A 17,409-nucleotide genomic window follows, 5' to 3' on the forward strand; every position below is an offset into this window, starting at 1 on the left:
ACATGTACCTTTTGCTCCAAGGATTTTTCCATGTCCCTTCGATAGCTCAGTTGGTAGAGCGGAGGACTGTAGAACGCAAAATGCTGAAATCCTTAGGTCGCTGGTTCAAATCCGGCTCGAAGGAGGACAATTTTTAATCAATGCCATAATATTTTTACCTGTTTTTCGCACATCCCCCTATAGAGAATAATATGTACATTTCCAGTTTCTTAAAGAAAAGTCAAGGTATACGAATCCAATCAGAATTCAAAACACTCAAGTTTATCCACAGTTCTCTAAAATCCATAACTCAGTTGCTAGAGCGGAAGACTGTAGAACACTAAATGCTGAAATCCGGATCGAAAAAGGAACCTTTTCCTACCTCATAAATGCGCCTAAAAGATATACATTTGCCTCCTATAAACGTATAGGAGACAAATTGTATTCATGTCATAAATGTAGCATTAACCATAGATTTATTCAAAAGTACACAATGGCATATAATATATTTTTATAGTGGTGATAGGTTTGTAATTTGAAGTGCAACAACCTACTAAATTCATAGTGACAGGATGCACAACTAAACAAGGACCATAGACTATTTCCTTTACCGGGAATCGAACCCGGGCCGCGGCGGTGAGAGCGCCGAATCCTAACCACTAGACCACCAGGGAAGGGTACTAGAGTGCAAATCGGTTCTCAGTGTGAGCTGGTACATATGTGCGATAACCTTCCATATTCATAGTGACAGGTTGCACAAGTAAACATGTAGCAAAAGAGTAGTTCCCTGACCGGGAATCGAACCCGGGCCGCGGCGGTGAGAGCGCCGAATCCTAACCACTAGACCACCAGGGAAGGGTACTTGAGTGCAAATCGGTTCCCAGTGTGAGCTGGTACATATGTGCGATAACCTTCCATATTCATAGTGACAGGTTGCACAAGTAAACATGTAGCAAAAGAGTAGTTCCCTGACCGGGAATCGAACCCGGGCCGCGGCGGTGAGAGCGCCGAATCCTAACCACTAGACCACCAGGGAAGGGTACTAGAGAGAAAATCGGTTCCCAGTGTGAGCTGGCACATACAGTTGAAGTCGTAAGTTTCCATCCACTTAGGCTGGAGTCATTAAAACCTGTTTGTCAACCCCTCCACACATTTCTTGTTAACAAACTATAGTTTTGGCAGTCGGTTAGGACATCTAATTTGTGCATGACACAAGTAATTTTTCCAACAATTGTTTACAGACCGATTATTTCACTTATAATTCAGTGTATCACAAATCCAGTGGGTCAGAAGTTTACATACACTAAGTTGGCTGTGCCTTTAAACAGTTTGGAAAATTCCCGAAAATGATGTCATGGCTTTAGAGGCTTCTGATAGGCTAATTGACATCCTTTGAGTCAATTGGAGGTGTACCTGTAGATGTATTTCAAGGCCTACCTTCAAACTCAGTGCCTCTTTGCTTGACTCCATGGGAAAACCAAAGGAAATCAGCCAAGACCTCAGAAAAAAAATGTAGACCTCCACAAATCTGGTTCATCCTTGGGAGCAATTTCCAAACGCCTGAAGGTACCTCGCTCATCTGTAGAAACAATAGTACGCAAGTATAAACACCATGGGACCACGCAGGCGTCATACCGCTCAGGAAGGAGACGCGTTCTGTCTCCTAGAGATGAACGTACTTTGGGTCGAAAAGTGCAAATCCATCCCAGAACTACAGCAAAGGACCTTGTGAAGATGCTGGAGGAAACAGGTACAAAATGGTCTATATCCACAGGCAAACGAGTCCTATATCGAAAAGGGCTCGCAAGCCAAAGAACACATCCCAACCGTGAAGCACAGCATCATGTCGGGGGGGCTTTGCTGCAGGAGGGTCTGGTGCACCACTAGAACACCTGGGAAGGACACTGCAGGGCAAATCAGTTTGCAATTTGAAGTGGTACATATGTGCAACAACCTACTAAATTCATAGTGACAGGTTGCACAAGTAAACAAGGAGCATAGACTATTTCCCTGACCGGGAATCGAACCCAGGCCGCGGCAGTGAGAGCGCCGAATCCTAACCACTAGACCACCAGGGAATGGTACTAGAGTGCAAATCGGTTCCCAGTGTGAGCTGGTACATATGTGCGATAACCTTCCATATTCATAGTGACAGGTTGCACAAGTAAACATGTAGCAAAAGAGTAGTTCCCTGACCGGGAATCGAACCCGGGCCGCGGCGGTGAGAGCGCCGAATCCTAACCACTAGACCACCAGGGAAGGGTACTTGAGTGCAAATCAGTTCCCAGTGTGAGCTGGTACATATGTGCGATAACCTTCCATATTCATAGTGACAGGTTGCACAAGTAAACATGTAGCAAAAGAGTAGTTCCCTGACCGGGAATCGAACCCGGGCCGCGGCGGTGAGAGCGCCGAATCCTAACCACTAGACCACCAGGGAAGGGTACTAGAGAGAAAATCGGTTCCCAGTGTGAGCTGGCACATACAGTTGAAGTCGTAAGTTTCCATCCACTTAGGCTGGAGTCATTAAAACCTGTTTGTCAACCCCTCCACACATTTCTTGTTAACAAACTATAGTTTTGGCAGTCGGTTAGGACATCTAATTTGTGCATGACACAAGTAATTTTTCCAACAATTGTTTACAGACCGATTATTTCACTTATAATTCAGTGTATCACAAATCCAGTGGGTCAGAAGTTTACATACACTAAGTTGGCTGTGCCTTTAAACAGTTTGGAAAATTCCCGAAAATGATGTCATGGCTTTAGAGGCTTCTGATAGGCTAATTGACATCCTTTGAGTCAATTGGAGGTGTACCTGTAGATGTATTTCAAGGCCTACCTTCAAACTCAGTGCCTCTTTGCTTGACTCCATGGGAAAACCAAAGGAAATCAGCCAAGACCTCAGAAAAAAAATGTAGACCTCCACAAATCTGGTTCATCCTTGGGAGCAATTTCCAAACGCCTGAAGGTACCTCGCTCATCTGTAGAAACAATAGTACGCAAGTATAAACACCATGGGACCACGCAGGCGTCATACCGCTCAGGAAGGAGACGCGTTCTGTCTCCTAGAGATGAACGTACTTTGGGTCGAAAAGTGCAAATCCATCCCAGAACTACAGCAAAGGACCTTGTGAAGATGCTGGAGGAAACAGGTACAAAATGGTCTATATCCACAGGCAAACGAGTCCTATATCGAAAAGGGCTCGCAAGCCAAAGAACACATCCCAACCGTGAAGCACAGCATCATGTCGGGGGGGCTTTGCTGCAGGAGGGTCTGGTGCACCACTAGAACACCTGGGAAGGACACTGCAGGGCAAATCAGTTTGCAATTTGAAGTGGTACATATGTGCAACAACCTACTAAATTCATAGTGACAGGTTGCACAAGTAAACAAGGAGCATAGACTATTTCCCTGACCGGGAATCGAACCCAGGCCGCGGCAGTGAGAGCGCCGAATCCTAACCACTAGACCACCAGGGAATGGTACTAGAGTGCAAATCGGTTCCCAGTGTGAGCTGGTACATATGTGCGATAACCTTCCATATTCATAGTGACAGGTTGCACAAGTAAACATGTAGCAAAAGAGTAGTTCCCTGACCGGGAATCGAACCCGGGCCGCGGCGGTGAGAGCGCCGAATCCTAACCACTAGACCACCAGGGAAGGGTACTAGAGAGAAAATCGGTTCCCAGTGTGAGCTGGCACATACAGTTGAAGTCGTAAGTTTCCATCCACTTAGGCTGGAGTCATTAAAACCTGTTTGTCAACCCCTCCACACATTTCTTGTTAACAAACTATAGTTTTGGCAGTCGGTTAGGACATCTACTTTGTGCATGACACAAGTAATTTTTCCAACAATTGTTTACAGACCGATTATTTCACTTATAATTCAGTGTATCACAAATCCAGTGGGTCAGAAGTTTACATACACTAAGTTGGCTGTGCCTTTAAACAGTTTGGAAAATTCCCGAAAATGATGTCATGGCTTTAGAGGCTTCTGATAGGCTAATTGACATCCTTTGAGTCAATTGGAGGTGTACCTGTAGATGTATTTCAAGGCCTACCTTCAAACTCAGTGCCTCTTTGCTTGACTCCATGGGAAAACCAAAGGAAATCAGCCAAGACCTCAGAAAAAAAATGTAGACCTCCACAAATCTGGTTCATCCTTGGGAGCAATTTCCAAACGCCTGAAGGTACCTCGCTCATCTGTAGAAACAATAGTACGCAAGTATAAACACCATGGGACCACGCAGGCGTCATACCGCTCAGGAAGGAGACGCGTTCTGTCTCCTAGAGATGAACGTACTTTGGGTCGAAAAGTGCAAATCCATCCCAGAACTACAGCAAAGGACCTTGTGAAGATGCTGGAGGAAACAGGTACAAAATGGTCTATATCCACAGGCAAACGAGTCCTATATCGAAAAGGGCTCGCAAGCCAAAGAACACATCCCAACCGTGAAGCACAGCATCATGTTGGGGGTGCTTTGCTGCAGGAGGGTCTGGTGCACCACTAGAACACCTGGGAAGGACACTGCAGGGCAAATCAGTTTGCAATTTGAAGTGGTACATATGTGCAACAACCTACTAAATTCATAGTGACAGGATGCACAACTAAACAAGGAGCATAGACTATTTCCTTTACCGGGAATCGAACCCGGGCCGCAGCGGTGAGAGCGCCGAATCCTAACCACTAGACCACCAGGGAAGGGTACTAGAGTGCAAATCGGTTCCCAGTGTGAGCTGGTACATATGTGCGATAACCTTCCATATTCATAGTGACAGGTTGCACAAGTAAACATGTAGCAAAAGAGTAGTTCCCTGACCGGGAATCGAACCCGGGCCGCGGCGGTGAGAGCGCCGAATCCTAACCACTAGACCACCAGGGAAGGGTACTTGAGTGCAAATCGGTTCCCAGTGTGAGCTGGTACATATGTGCGATAACCTTCCATATTCATAGTGACAGGTTGCACAAGTAAACATGTAGCAAAAGAGTAGTTCCCTGACCGGGAATCGAACCCGGGCCGCGGCGGTGAGAGCGCCGAATCCTAACCACTAGACCACCAGGGAAGGGTACTAGAGAGAAAATCGGTTCCCAGTGTGAGCTGGCACATACAGTTGAAGTCGTAAGTTTCCATCCACTTAGGCTGGAGTCATTAAAACCTGTTTGTCAACCCCTCCACACATTTCTTGTTAACAAACTATAGTTTTGGCAGTCGGTTAGGACATCTAATTTGTGCATGACACAAGTAATTTTTCCAACAATTGTTTACAGACCGATTATTTCACTTATAATTCAGTGTATCACAAATCCAGTGGGTCAGAAGTTTACATACACTAAGTTGGCTGTGCCTTTAAACAGTTTGGAAAATTCCCGAAAATGATGTCATGGCTTTAGAGGCTTCTGATAGGCTAATTGACATCCTTTGAGTCAATTGGAGGTGTACCTGTAGATGTATTTCAAGGCCTACCTTCAAACTCAGTGCCTCTTTGCTTGACTCCATGGGAAAACCAAAGGAAATCAGCCAAGACCTCAGAAAAAAAATTTAGACCTCCACAAATCTGGTTCATCCTTGGGAGCAATTTCCAAACGCCTGAAGGTACCTCGCTCATCTGTAGAAACAATAGTACGCAAGTATAAACACCATGGGACCACGCAGGCGTCATACCGCTCAGGAAGGAGACGCGTTCTGTCTCCTAGAGATGAACGTACTTTGGGTCGAAAAGTGCAAATCCATCCCAGAACTACAGCAAAGGACCTTGTGAAGATGCTGGAGGAAACAGGTACAAAATGGTCTATATCCACAGGCAAACGAGTCCTATATCGAAAAGGGCTCGCAAGCCAAAGAACACATCCCAACCGTGAAGCACAGCATCATGTCGGGGGTGCTTTGCTGCAGGAGGGTCTGGTGCACCACTAGAACACCTGGGAAGGACACTGCAGGGCAAATCAGTTTGCAATTTGAAGTGGTACATATGTGCAACAACCTACTAAATTCATAGTGACAGGTTGCACAAGTAAACAAGGAGCATAGACTATTTCCCTGACCGGGAATCGAACCCGGGCCGCGGCGGTGAGAGCGCCGAATCCTAACCACTAGACCACCAGGGAAGGGTACTTGAGTGCAAATCGGTTCCCAGTGTGAGCTGGTACATATGTGCGATAACCTTCCATATTCATAGTGACAGGTTGCACAAGTAAACATGTAGCAAAAGAGTAGTTCCCTGACCGGGAATCGAACCCGGGCCGCGGCGGTGAGAGCGCCGAATCCTAACCACTAGACCACCAGGGAAGGGTACTAGAGAGAAAATCGGTTCCCAGTGTGAGCTGGCACATACAGTTGAAGTCGTAAGTTTCCATCCACTTAGGCTGGAGTCATTAAAACCTGTTTGTCAACCCCTCCACACATTTCTTGTTAACAAACTATAGTTTTGGCAGTCGGTTAGGACATCTAATTTGTGCATGACACAAGTAATTTTTCCAACAATTGTTTACAGACCGATTATTTCACTTATAATTCAGTGTATCACAAATCCAGTGGGTCAGAAGTTTACATACACTAAGTTGGCTGTGCCTTTAAACAGTTTGGAAAATTCCCGAAAATGATGTCATGGCTTTAGAGGCTTCTGATAGGCTAATTGACATCCTTTGAGTCAATTGGAGGTGTACCTGTAGATGTATTTCAAGGCCTACCTTCAAACTCAGTGCCTCTTTGCTTGACTCCATGGGAAAACCAAAGGAAATCAGCCAAGACCTCAGAAAAAAAATGTAGACCTCCACAAATCTGGTTCATCCTTGGGAGCAATTTCCAAACGCCTGAAGGTACCTCGCTCATCTGTAGAAACAATAGTACGCAAGTATAAACACCATGGGACCACGCAGGCGTCATACCGCTCAGGAAGGAGACGCGTTCTGTCTCCTAGAGATGAACGTACTTTGGGTCGAAAAGTGCAAATCCATCCCAGAACTACAGCAAAGGACCTTGTGAAGATGCTGGAGGAAACAGGTACAAAATGGTCTATATCCACAGGCAAACGAGTCCTATATCGAAAAGGGCTCGCAAGCCAAAGAACACATCCCAACCGTGAAGCACAGCATCATGTCGGGGGGGCTTTGCTGCAGGAGGGTCTGGTGCACCACTAGAACACCTGGGAAGGACACTGCAGGGCAAATCAGTTTGCAATTTGAAGTGGTACATATGTGCAACAACCTACTAAATTCATAGTGACAGGTTGCACAAGTAAACAAGGAGCATAGACTATTTCCCTGACCGGGAATCGAACCCAGGCCGCGGCAGTGAGAGCGCCGAATCCTAACCACTAGACCACCAGGGAATGGTACTAGAGTGCAAATCGGTTCCCAGTGTGAGCTGGTACATATGTGCGATAACCTTCCATATTCATAGTGACAGGTTGCACAAGTAAACATGTAGCAAAAGAGTAGTTCCCTGACCGGGAATCGAACCCGGGCCGCGGCGGTGAGAGCGCCGAATCCTAACCACTAGACCACCAGGGAAGGGTACTAGAGAGAAAATCGGTTCCCAGTGTGAGCTGGCACATACAGTTGAAGTCGTAAGTTTCCATCCACTTAGGCTGGAGTCATTAAAACCTGTTTGTCAACCCCTCCACACATTTCTTGTTAACAAACTATAGTTTTGGCAGTCGGTTAGGACATCTACTTTGTGCATGACACAAGTAATTTTTCCAACAATTGTTTACAGACCGATTATTTCACTTATAATTCAGTGTATCACAAATCCAGTGGGTCAGAAGTTTACATACACTAAGTTGGCTGTGCCTTTAAACAGTTTGGAAAATTCCCGAAAATGATGTCATGGCTTTAGAGGCTTCTGATAGGCTAATTGACATCCTTTGAGTCAATTGGAGGTGTACCTGTAGATGTATTTCAAGGCCTACCTTCAAACTCAGTGCCTCTTTGCTTGACTCCATGGGAAAACCAAAGGAAATCAGCCAAGACCTCAGAAAAAAAATGTAGACCTCCACAAATCTGGTTCATCCTTGGGAGCAATTTCCAAACGCCTGAAGGTACCTCGCTCATCTGTAGAAACAATAGTACGCAAGTATAAACACCATGGGACCACGCAGGCGTCATACCGCTCAGGAAGGAGACGCGTTCTGTCTCCTAGAGATGAACGTACTTTGGGTCGAAAAGTGCAAATCCATCCCAGAACTACAGCAAAGGACCTTGTGAAGATGCTGGAGGAAACAGGTACAAAATGGTCTATATCCACAGGCAAACGAGTCCTATATCGAAAAGGGCTCGCAAGCCAAAGAACACATCCCAACCGTGAAGCACAGCATCATGTTGGGGGTGCTTTGCTGCAGGAGGGTCTGGTGCACCACTAGAACACCTGGGAAGGACACTGCAGGGCAAATCAGTTTGCAATTTGAAGTGGTACATATGTGCAACAACCTACTAAATTCATAGTGACAGGATGCACAACTAAACAAGGAGCATAGACTATTTCCTTTACCGGGAATCGAACCCGGGCCGCAGCGGTGAGAGCGCCGAATCCTAACCACTAGACCACCAGGGAAGGGTACTAGAGTGCAAATCGGTTCCCAGTGTGAGCTGGTACATATGTGCGATAACCTTCCATATTCATAGTGACAGGTTGCACAAGTAAACATGTAGCAAAAGAGTAGTTCCCTGACCGGGAATCGAACCCGGGCCGCGGCGGTGAGAGCGCCGAATCCTAACCACTAGACCACCAGGGAAGGGTACTTGAGTGCAAATCGGTTCCCAGTGTGAGCTGGTACATATGTGCGATAACCTTCCATATTCATAGTGACAGGTTGCACAAGTAAACATGTAGCAAAAGAGTAGTTCCCTGACCGGGAATCGAACCCGGGCCGCGGCGGTGAGAGCGCCGAATCCTAACCACTAGACCACCAGGGAAGGGTACTAGAGAGAAAATCGGTTCCCAGTGTGAGCTGGCACATACAGTTGAAGTCGTAAGTTTCCATCCACTTAGGCTGGAGTCATTAAAACCTGTTTGTCAACCCCTCCACACATTTCTTGTTAACAAACTATAGTTTTGGCAGTCGGTTAGGACATCTAATTTGTGCATGACACAAGTAATTTTTCCAACAATTGTTTACAGACCGATTATTTCACTTATAATTCAGTGTATCACAAATCCAGTGGGTCAGAAGTTTACATACACTAAGTTGGCTGTGCCTTTAAACAGTTTGGAAAATTCCCGAAAATGATGTCATGGCTTTAGAGGCTTCTGATAGGCTAATTGACATCCTTTGAGTCAATTGGAGGTGTACCTGTAGATGTATTTCAAGGCCTACCTTCAAACTCAGTGCCTCTTTGCTTGACTCCATGGGAAAACCAAAGGAAATCAGCCAAGACCTCAGAAAAAAAATTTAGACCTCCACAAATCTGGTTCATCCTTGGGAGCAATTTCCAAACGCCTGAAGGTACCTCGCTCATCTGTAGAAACAATAGTACGCAAGTATAAACACCATGGGACCACGCAGGCGTCATACCGCTCAGGAAGGAGACGCGTTCTGTCTCCTAGAGATGAACGTACTTTGGGTCGAAAAGTGCAAATCCATCCCAGAACTACAGCAAAGGACCTTGTGAAGATGCTGGAGGAAACAGGTACAAAATGGTCTATATCCACAGGCAAACGAGTCCTATATCGAAAAGGGCTCGCAAGCCAAAGAACACATCCCAACCGTGAAGCACAGCATCATGTCGGGGGTGCTTTGCTGCAGGAGGGTCTGGTGCACCACTAGAACACCTGGGAAGGACACTGCAGGGCAAATCAGTTTGCAATTTGAAGTGGTACATATGTGCAACAACCTACTAAATTCATAGTGACAGGTTGCACAAGTAAACAAGGAGCATAGACTATTTCCCTGACCGGGAATCGAACCCGGGCCGCGGCGGTGAGAGCGCCGAATCCTAACCACTAGACCACCAGGGAAGGGTACTTGAGTGCAAATCGGTTCCCAGTGTGAGCTGGTACATATGTGCGATAACCTTCCATATTCATAGTGACAGGTTGCACAAGTAAACATGTAGCAAAAGAGTAGTTCCCTGACCGGGAATCGAACCCGGGCCGCGGCGGTGAGAGCGCCGAATCCTAACCACTAGACCACCAGGGAAGGGTACTAGAGAGAAAATCGGTTCCCAGTGTGAGCTGGCACATACAGTTGAAGTCGTAAGTTTCCATCCACTTAGGCTGGAGTCATTAAAACCTGTTTGTCAACCCCTCCACACATTTCTTGTTAACAAACTATAGTTTTGGCAGTCGGTTAGGACATCTAATTTGTGCATGACACAAGTAATTTTTCCAACAATTGTTTACAGACCGATTATTTCACTTATAATTCAGTGTATCACAAATCCAGTGGGTCAGAAGTTTACATACACTAAGTTGGCTGTGCCTTTAAACAGTTTGGAAAATTCCCGAAAATGATGTCATGGCTTTAGAGGCTTCTGATAGGCTAATTGACATCCTTTGAGTCAATTGGAGGTGTACCTGTAGATGTATTTCAAGGCCTACCTTCAAACTCAGTGCCTCTTTGCTTGACTCCATGGGAAAACCAAAGGAAATCAGCCAAGACCTCAGAAAAAAAATTTAGACCTCCACAAATCTGGTTCATCCTTGGGAGCAATTTCCAAACGCCTGAAGGTACCTCGCTCATCTGTAGAAACAATAGTACGCAAGTATAAACACCATGGGACCACGCAGGCGTCATACCGCTCAGGAAGGAGACGCGTTCTGTCTCCTAGAGATGAACGTACTTTGGGTCGAAAAGTGCAAATCCATCCCAGAACTACAAAGGACCTTGTGAAGATGCTGGAGGAAACAGGTACAAAATGGTCTATATCCACAGGCAAACGAGTCCTATATCGAAAAGGGCTCGCAAGCCAAAGAACACATCCCAACCGTGAAGCACAGCATCATGTCGGGGGTGCTTTGCTGCAGGAGGGTCTGGTGCACCACTAGAACACCTGGGAAGGACACTGCAGGGCAAATCAGTTTGCAATTTGAAGTGGTACATATGTGCAACAACCTACTAAATTCATAGTGACAGGTTGCACAAGTAAACAAGGAGCATAGACTATTTCCCTGACCGGGAATCGAACCCGGGCCGCGGCGGTGAGAGCGCCGAATCCTAACCACTAGACCACCAGGGAAGGGTACTTGAGTGCAAATCGGTTCCCAGTGTGAGCTGGTACATATGTGCGATAACCTTCCATATTCATAGTGACAGGTTGCACAAGTAAACATGTAGCAAAAGAGTAGTTCCCTGACCGGGAATCGAACCCGGGCCGCGGCGGTGAGAGCGCCGAATCCTAACCACTAGACCACCAGGGAAGGGTACTTGAGTGCAAATCGGTTCCCAGTGTGAGCTGGTACATATGTGCGATAACCTTCCATATTCATAGTGACAGGTTGCACAAGTAAACATGTAGCAAAAGAGTAGTTCCCTGACCGGGAATCGAACCCGGGCCGCGGCGGTGAGAGCGCCGAATCCTAACCACTAGACCACCAGGGAAGGGTACTAGAGAGAAAATCGGTTCCCAGTGTGAGCTGGCACATACAGTTGAAGTCGTAAGTTTCCATCCACTTAGGCTGGAGTCATTAAAACCTGTTTGTCAACCCCTCCACACATTTCTTGTTAACAAACTATAGTTTTGGCAGTCGGTTAGGACATCTAATTTGTGCATGACACAAGTAATTTTTCCAACAATTGTTTACAGACCGATTATTTCACTTATAATTCAGTGTATCACAAATCCAGTGGGTCAGAAGTTTACATACACTAAGTTGGCTGTGCCTTTAAACAGTTTGGAAAATTCCCGAAAATGATGTCATGGCTTTAGAGGCTTCTGATAGGCTAATTGACATCCTTTGAGTCAATTGGAGGTGTACCTGTAGATGTATTTCAAGGCCTACCTTCAAACTCAGTGCCTCTTTGCTTGACTCCATGGGAAAACCAAAGGAAATCAGCCAAGACCTCAGAAAAAAAATTTAGACCTCCACAAATCTGGTTCATCCTTGGGAGCAATTTCCAAACGCCTGAAGGTACCTCGCTCATCTGTAGAAACAATAGTACGCAAGTATAAACACCATGGGACCACGCAGGCGTCATACCGCTCAGGAAGGAGACGCGTTCTGTCTCCTAGAGATGAACGTACTTTGGGTCGAAAAGTGCAAATCCATCCCAGAACTACAGCAAAGGACCTTGTGAAGATGCTGGAGGAAACAGGTACAAAATGGTCTATATCCACAGGCAAACGAGTCCTATATCGAAAAGGGCTCGCAAGCCAAAGAACACATCCCAACCGTGAAGCACAGCATCATGTCAGGGGGGCTTTGCTGCAGGAGGGTCTGGTGCACCACTAGAACACCTGGGAAGGACACTGCAGGGCAAATCAGTTTGCAATTTGAAGTGGTACATATGTGCAACAACCTACTAAATTCATAGTGACAGGTTGCACAAGTAAACAAGGAGCATAGACTATTTCCCTGACCGGGAATCGAACCCAGGCCGCGGCAGTGAGAGCGCCGAATCCTAACCACTAGATCACCAGGGAATGGTACTAGAGTGCAAATCGGTTCCCAGTGTGAGCTGGTACATATGTGCGATAACCTTCCATATTCATAGTGACAGGTTGCACAAGTAAACATGTAGCAAAAGAGTAGTTCCCTGACCGGGAATCGAACCCGGGCCGCGGCGGTGAGAGCGCCGAATCCTAACCACTAGACCACCAGGGAAGGGTACTAGAGAGAAAATCGGTTCCCAGTGTGAGCTGGCACATACAGTTGAAGTCGTAAGTTTCCATCCACTTAGGCTGGAGTCATTAAAACCTGTTTGTCAACCCCTCCACACATTTCTTGTTAACAAACTATAGTTTTGGCAGTCGGTTAGGACATCTACTTTGTGCATGACACAAGTAATTTTTCCAACAATTGTTTACAGACCGATTATTTCACTTATAATTCAGTGTATCACAAATCCAGTGGGTCAGAAGTTTACATACACTAAGTTGGCTGTGCCTTTAAACAGTTTGGAAAATTCCCGAAAATGATGTCATGGCTTTAGAGGCTTCTGATAGGCTAATTGACATCCTTTGAGTCAATTGGAGGTGTACCTGTAGATGTATTTCAAGGCCTACCTTCAAACTCAGTGCCTCTTTGCTTGACTCCATGGGAAAACCAAAGGAAATCAGCCAAGACCTCAGAAAAAAAATGTAGACCTCCACAAATCTGGTTCATCCTTGGGAGCAATTTCCAAACGCCTGAAGGTACCTCGCTCATCTGTAGAAACAATAGTACGCAAGTATAAACACCATGGGACCACGCAGGCGTCATACCGCTCAGGAAGGAGACGCGTTCTGTCTCCTAGAGATGAACGTACTTTGGGTCGAAAAGTGCAAATCCATCCCAGAACTACAGCAAAGGACCTTGTGAAGATGCTGGAGGAAACAGGTACAAAATGGTCTATATCCACAGGCAAACGAGTCCTATATCGAAAAGGGCTCGCAAGCCAAAGAACACATCCCAACCGTGAAGCACAGCATCATGTCAGGGGGGCTTTGCTGCAGGAGGGTCTGGTGCACCACTAGAACACCTGGGAAGGACACTGCAGGGCAAATCAGTTTGCAATTTGAAGTGGTACATATGTGCAACAACCTACTAAATTCATAGTGACAGGTTGCACAAGTAAACAAGGAGCATAGACTATTTCCCTGACCGGGAATCGAACCCAGGCCGCGGCAGTGAGAGCGCCGAATCCTAACCACTAGACCACCAGGGAATGGTACTAGAGTGCAAATCGGTTCCCAGTGTGAGCTGGTACATATGTGCGATAACCTTCCATATTCATAGTGACAGGTTGCACAAGTAAACATGTAGCAAAAGAGTAGTTCCCTGACCGGGAATCGAACCCGGGCCGCGGCGGTGAGAGCGCCGAATCCTAACCACTAGACCACCAGGGAAGGGTACTAGAGAGAAAATCGGTTCCCAGTGTGAGCTGGCACATACAGTTGAAGTCGTAAGTTTCCATCCACTTAGGCTGGAGTCATTAAAACCTGTTTGTCAACCCCTCCACACATTTCTTGTTAACAAACTATAGTTTTGGCAGTCGGTTAGGACATCTACTTTGTGCATGACACAAGTAATTTTTCCAACAATTGTTTACAGACCGATTATTTCACTTATAATTCAGTGTATCACAAATCCAGTGGGTCAGAAGTTTACATACACTAAGTTGGCTGTGCCTTTAAACAGTTTGGAAAATTCCCGAAAATGATGTCATGGCTTTAGAGGCTTCTGATAGGCTAATTGACATCCTTTGAGTCAATTGGAGGTGTACCTGTAGATGTATTTCAAGGCCTACCTTCAAACTCAGTGCCTCTTTGCTTGACTCCATGGGAAAACCAAAGGAAATCAGCCAAGACCTCAGAAAAAAAATTTAGACCTCCACAAATCTGGTTCATCCTTGGGAGCAATTTCCAAACGCCTGAAGGTACCTCGCTCATCTGTAGAAACAATAGTACGCAAGTATAAACACCATGGGACCACGCAGGCGTCATACCGCTCAGGAAGGAGACGCGTTCTGTCTCCTAGAGATGAACGTACTTTGGGTCGAAAAGTGCAAATCCATCCCAGAACTACAGCAAAGGACCTTGTGAAGATGCTGGAGGAAACAGGTACAAAATGGTCTATATCCACAGGCAAACGAGTCCTATATCGAAAAGGGCTCGCAAGCCAAAGAACACATCCCAACCGTGAAGCACAGCATCATGTCGGGGGTGCTTTGCTGCAGGAGGGTCTGGTGCACCACTAGAACACCTGGGAAGGACACTGCAGGGCAAATCAGTTTGCAATTTGAAGTGGTACATATGTGCAACAACCTACTAAATTCATAGTGACAGGTTGCACAAGTAAACAAGGAGCATAGACTATTTCCCTGACCGGGAATCGAACCCGGGCCGCGGCGGTGAGAGCGCCGAATCCTAACCACTAGACCACCAGGGAAGGGTACTTGAGTGCAAATCGGTTCCCAGTGTGAGCTGGTACATATGTGCGATAACCTTCCATATTCATAGTGACAGGTTGCACAAGTAAACATGTAGCAAAAGAGTAGTTCCCTGACCGGGAATCGAACCCGGGCCGCGGCGGTGAGAGCGCCGAATCCTAACCACTAGACCACCAGGGAAGGGTACTAGAGAGAAAATCGGTTCCCAGTGTGAGCTGGCACATACAGTTGAAGTCGTAAGTTTCCATCCACTTAGGCTGGAGTCATTAAAACCTGTTTGTCAACCCCTCCACACATTTCTTGTTAACAAACTATAGTTTTGGCAGTCGGTTAGGACATCTAATTTGTGCATGACACAAGTAATTTTTCCAACAATTGTTTACAGACCGATTATTTCACTTATAATTCAGTGTATCACAAATCCAGTGGGTCAGAAGTTTACATACACTAAGTTGGCTGTGCCTTTAAACAGTTTGGAAAATTCCCGAAAATGATGTCATGGCTTTAGAGGCTTCTGATAGGCTAATTGACATCCTTTGAGTCAATTGGAGGTGTACCTGTAGATGTATTTCAAGGCCTACCTTCAAACTCAGTGCCTCTTTGCTTGACTCCATGGGAAAACCAAAGGAAATCAGCCAAGACCTCAGAAAAAAAATGTAGACCTCCACAAATCTGGTTCATCCTTGGGAGCAATTTCCAAACGCCTGAAGGTACCTCGCTCATCTGTAGAAACAATAGTACGCAAGTATAAACACCATGGGACCACGCAGGCGTCATACCGCTCAGGAAGGAGACGCGTTCTGTCTCCTAGAGATGAACGTACTTTGGGTCGAAAAGTGCAAATCCATCCCAGAACTACAGCAAAGGACCTTGTGAAGATGCTGGAGGAAACAGGTACAAAATGGTCTATATCCACAGGCAAACGAGTCCTATATCGAAAAGGGCTCGCAAGCCAAAGAACACATCCCAACCGTGAAGCACAGCATCATGTCGGGGGGGCTTTGCTGCAGGAGGGTCTGGTGCACCACTAGAACACCTGGGAAGGACACTGCAGGGCAAATCAGTTTGCAATTTGAAGTGGTACATATGTGCAACAACCTACTAAATTCATAGTGACAGGTTGCACAAGTAAACAAGGAGCATAGACTATTTCCCTGACCGGGAATCGAACCCAGGCCGCGGCAGTGAGAGCGCCGAATCCTAACCACTAGACCACCAGGGAATGGTACTAGAGTGCAAATCGGTTCCCAGTGTGAGCTGGTACATATGTGCGATAACCTTCCATATTCATAGTGACAGGTTGCACAAGTAAACATGTAGCAAAAGAGTAGTTCCCTGACCGGGAATCGAACCCGGGCCGCGGCGGTGAGAGCGCCGAATCCTAACCACTAGACCACCAGGGAAGGGTACTAGAGAGAAAATCGGTTCCCAGTGTGAGCTGGCACATACAGTTGAAGTCGTAAGTTTCCATCCACTTAGGCTGGAGTCATTAAAACCTGTTTGTCAACCCCTCCACACATTTCTTGTTAACAAACTATAGTTTTGGCAGTCGGTTAGGACATCTACTTTGTGCATGACACAAGTAATTTTTCCAACAATTGTTTACAGACCGATTATTTCACTTATAATTCAGTGTATCACAAATCCAGTGGGTCAGAAGTTTACATACACTAAGTTGGCTGTGCCTTTAAACAGTTTGGAAAATTCCCGAAAATGATGTCATGGCTTTAGAGGCTTCTGATAGGCTAATTGACATCCTTTGAGTCAATTGGAGGTGTACCTGTAGATGTATTTCAAGGCCTACCTTCAAACTCAGTGCCTCTTTGCTTGACTCCATGGGAAAACCAAAGGAAATCAGCCAAGACCTCAGAAAAAAAATGTAGACCTCCACAAATCTGGTTCATCCTTGGGAGCAATTTCCAAACGCCTGAAGGTACCTCGCTCATCTGTAGAAACAATAGTACGCAAGTATAAACACCATGGGACCACGCAGGCGTCATACCGCTCAGGAAGGAGACGCGTTCTGTCTCCTAGAGATGAACGTACTTTGGGTCGAAAAGTGCAAATCCATCCCAGAACTACAGCAAAGGACCTTGTGAAGATGCTGGAGGAAACAGGTACAAAATGGTCTATATCCACAGGCAAACGAGTCCTATATCGAAAAGGGCTCGCAAGCCAAAGAACACATCCCAACCGTGAAGCACAGCATCATGTTGGGGGTGCTTTGCTGCAGGAGGGTCTGGTGCACCACTAGAACACCTGGGAAGGACACTGCAGGGCAAATCAGTTTGCAATTTGAAGTGGTACATATGTGCAACAACCTACTAAATTCATAGTGACAGGATGCACAACTAAACAAGGAGCATAGACTATTTCCTTTACCGGGAATCGAACCCGGGC

At 46.2% G+C, this 17,409-nt stretch overlaps 23 non-coding genes across 23 annotated transcripts; 1 reads left to right on the forward strand and 22 right to left on the reverse strand.

Moving 5' to 3' along the window:
- Positions 1-35: 35 nt before the first annotated feature.
- trnay-gua (transfer RNA tyrosine (anticodon GUA)) lies at positions 36-124 on the forward strand. Its single transcript is given in 2 exon segments — positions 36-72; positions 89-124. It is a non-coding gene; the product is annotated as a tRNA-Tyr (tRNA).
- Positions 125-762: 638 nt separating this feature from the next.
- Positions 763-834, reverse strand: trnae-cuc (transfer RNA glutamic acid (anticodon CUC)). The gene has a single exon. It is a non-coding gene; the product is annotated as a tRNA-Glu (tRNA).
- A 109-nt stretch (positions 835-943) lies between these two features.
- Positions 944-1,015, reverse strand: trnae-cuc (transfer RNA glutamic acid (anticodon CUC)). The gene has a single exon. It is a non-coding gene; the product is annotated as a tRNA-Glu (tRNA).
- A 1,151-nt stretch (positions 1,016-2,166) lies between these two features.
- On the reverse strand, positions 2,167-2,238 carry trnae-cuc (transfer RNA glutamic acid (anticodon CUC)). Its single transcript has one exon. It is a non-coding gene; the product is annotated as a tRNA-Glu (tRNA).
- Positions 2,239-2,347: 109 nt separating this feature from the next.
- On the reverse strand, positions 2,348-2,419 carry trnae-cuc (transfer RNA glutamic acid (anticodon CUC)). The gene has a single exon. It is a non-coding gene; the product is annotated as a tRNA-Glu (tRNA).
- A 1,151-nt stretch (positions 2,420-3,570) lies between these two features.
- On the reverse strand, positions 3,571-3,642 carry trnae-cuc (transfer RNA glutamic acid (anticodon CUC)). The gene has a single exon. It is a non-coding gene; the product is annotated as a tRNA-Glu (tRNA).
- A 1,151-nt stretch (positions 3,643-4,793) lies between these two features.
- On the reverse strand, positions 4,794-4,865 carry trnae-cuc (transfer RNA glutamic acid (anticodon CUC)). The gene has a single exon. It is a non-coding gene; the product is annotated as a tRNA-Glu (tRNA).
- Positions 4,866-4,974: 109 nt separating this feature from the next.
- On the reverse strand, positions 4,975-5,046 carry trnae-cuc (transfer RNA glutamic acid (anticodon CUC)). The gene has a single exon. It is a non-coding gene; the product is annotated as a tRNA-Glu (tRNA).
- Positions 5,047-6,016: 970 nt separating this feature from the next.
- Positions 6,017-6,088, reverse strand: trnae-cuc (transfer RNA glutamic acid (anticodon CUC)). The gene has a single exon. It is a non-coding gene; the product is annotated as a tRNA-Glu (tRNA).
- A 109-nt stretch (positions 6,089-6,197) lies between these two features.
- Positions 6,198-6,269, reverse strand: trnae-cuc (transfer RNA glutamic acid (anticodon CUC)). The gene has a single exon. It is a non-coding gene; the product is annotated as a tRNA-Glu (tRNA).
- Positions 6,270-7,420: 1,151 nt separating this feature from the next.
- trnae-cuc (transfer RNA glutamic acid (anticodon CUC)) lies at positions 7,421-7,492 on the reverse strand. Its single transcript has one exon. It is a non-coding gene; the product is annotated as a tRNA-Glu (tRNA).
- Positions 7,493-8,643: 1,151 nt separating this feature from the next.
- trnae-cuc (transfer RNA glutamic acid (anticodon CUC)) lies at positions 8,644-8,715 on the reverse strand. Its single transcript has one exon. It is a non-coding gene; the product is annotated as a tRNA-Glu (tRNA).
- Positions 8,716-8,824: 109 nt separating this feature from the next.
- trnae-cuc (transfer RNA glutamic acid (anticodon CUC)) lies at positions 8,825-8,896 on the reverse strand. Its single transcript has one exon. It is a non-coding gene; the product is annotated as a tRNA-Glu (tRNA).
- A 970-nt stretch (positions 8,897-9,866) lies between these two features.
- trnae-cuc (transfer RNA glutamic acid (anticodon CUC)) lies at positions 9,867-9,938 on the reverse strand. The gene has a single exon. It is a non-coding gene; the product is annotated as a tRNA-Glu (tRNA).
- Positions 9,939-10,047: 109 nt separating this feature from the next.
- On the reverse strand, positions 10,048-10,119 carry trnae-cuc (transfer RNA glutamic acid (anticodon CUC)). Its single transcript has one exon. It is a non-coding gene; the product is annotated as a tRNA-Glu (tRNA).
- Positions 10,120-11,086: 967 nt separating this feature from the next.
- Positions 11,087-11,158, reverse strand: trnae-cuc (transfer RNA glutamic acid (anticodon CUC)). The gene has a single exon. It is a non-coding gene; the product is annotated as a tRNA-Glu (tRNA).
- Positions 11,159-11,267: 109 nt separating this feature from the next.
- On the reverse strand, positions 11,268-11,339 carry trnae-cuc (transfer RNA glutamic acid (anticodon CUC)). Its single transcript has one exon. It is a non-coding gene; the product is annotated as a tRNA-Glu (tRNA).
- A 109-nt stretch (positions 11,340-11,448) lies between these two features.
- On the reverse strand, positions 11,449-11,520 carry trnae-cuc (transfer RNA glutamic acid (anticodon CUC)). Its single transcript has one exon. It is a non-coding gene; the product is annotated as a tRNA-Glu (tRNA).
- A 1,151-nt stretch (positions 11,521-12,671) lies between these two features.
- Positions 12,672-12,743, reverse strand: trnae-cuc (transfer RNA glutamic acid (anticodon CUC)). Its single transcript has one exon. It is a non-coding gene; the product is annotated as a tRNA-Glu (tRNA).
- A 1,151-nt stretch (positions 12,744-13,894) lies between these two features.
- On the reverse strand, positions 13,895-13,966 carry trnae-cuc (transfer RNA glutamic acid (anticodon CUC)). Its single transcript has one exon. It is a non-coding gene; the product is annotated as a tRNA-Glu (tRNA).
- A 970-nt stretch (positions 13,967-14,936) lies between these two features.
- trnae-cuc (transfer RNA glutamic acid (anticodon CUC)) lies at positions 14,937-15,008 on the reverse strand. Its single transcript has one exon. It is a non-coding gene; the product is annotated as a tRNA-Glu (tRNA).
- A 109-nt stretch (positions 15,009-15,117) lies between these two features.
- Positions 15,118-15,189, reverse strand: trnae-cuc (transfer RNA glutamic acid (anticodon CUC)). The gene has a single exon. It is a non-coding gene; the product is annotated as a tRNA-Glu (tRNA).
- A 1,151-nt stretch (positions 15,190-16,340) lies between these two features.
- trnae-cuc (transfer RNA glutamic acid (anticodon CUC)) lies at positions 16,341-16,412 on the reverse strand. The gene has a single exon. It is a non-coding gene; the product is annotated as a tRNA-Glu (tRNA).
- Positions 16,413-17,409: the final 997 nt, after the last annotated feature.

The sequence above is a fragment of the Oncorhynchus mykiss genome, chromosome 10 (genome assembly GCF_057628025.1).
Source record: "Oncorhynchus mykiss isolate SJ-2025 chromosome 10, ASM5762802v1, whole genome shotgun sequence".
Lineage (NCBI taxonomy): Eukaryota > Metazoa > Chordata > Actinopteri > Salmoniformes > Salmonidae > Oncorhynchus > Oncorhynchus mykiss.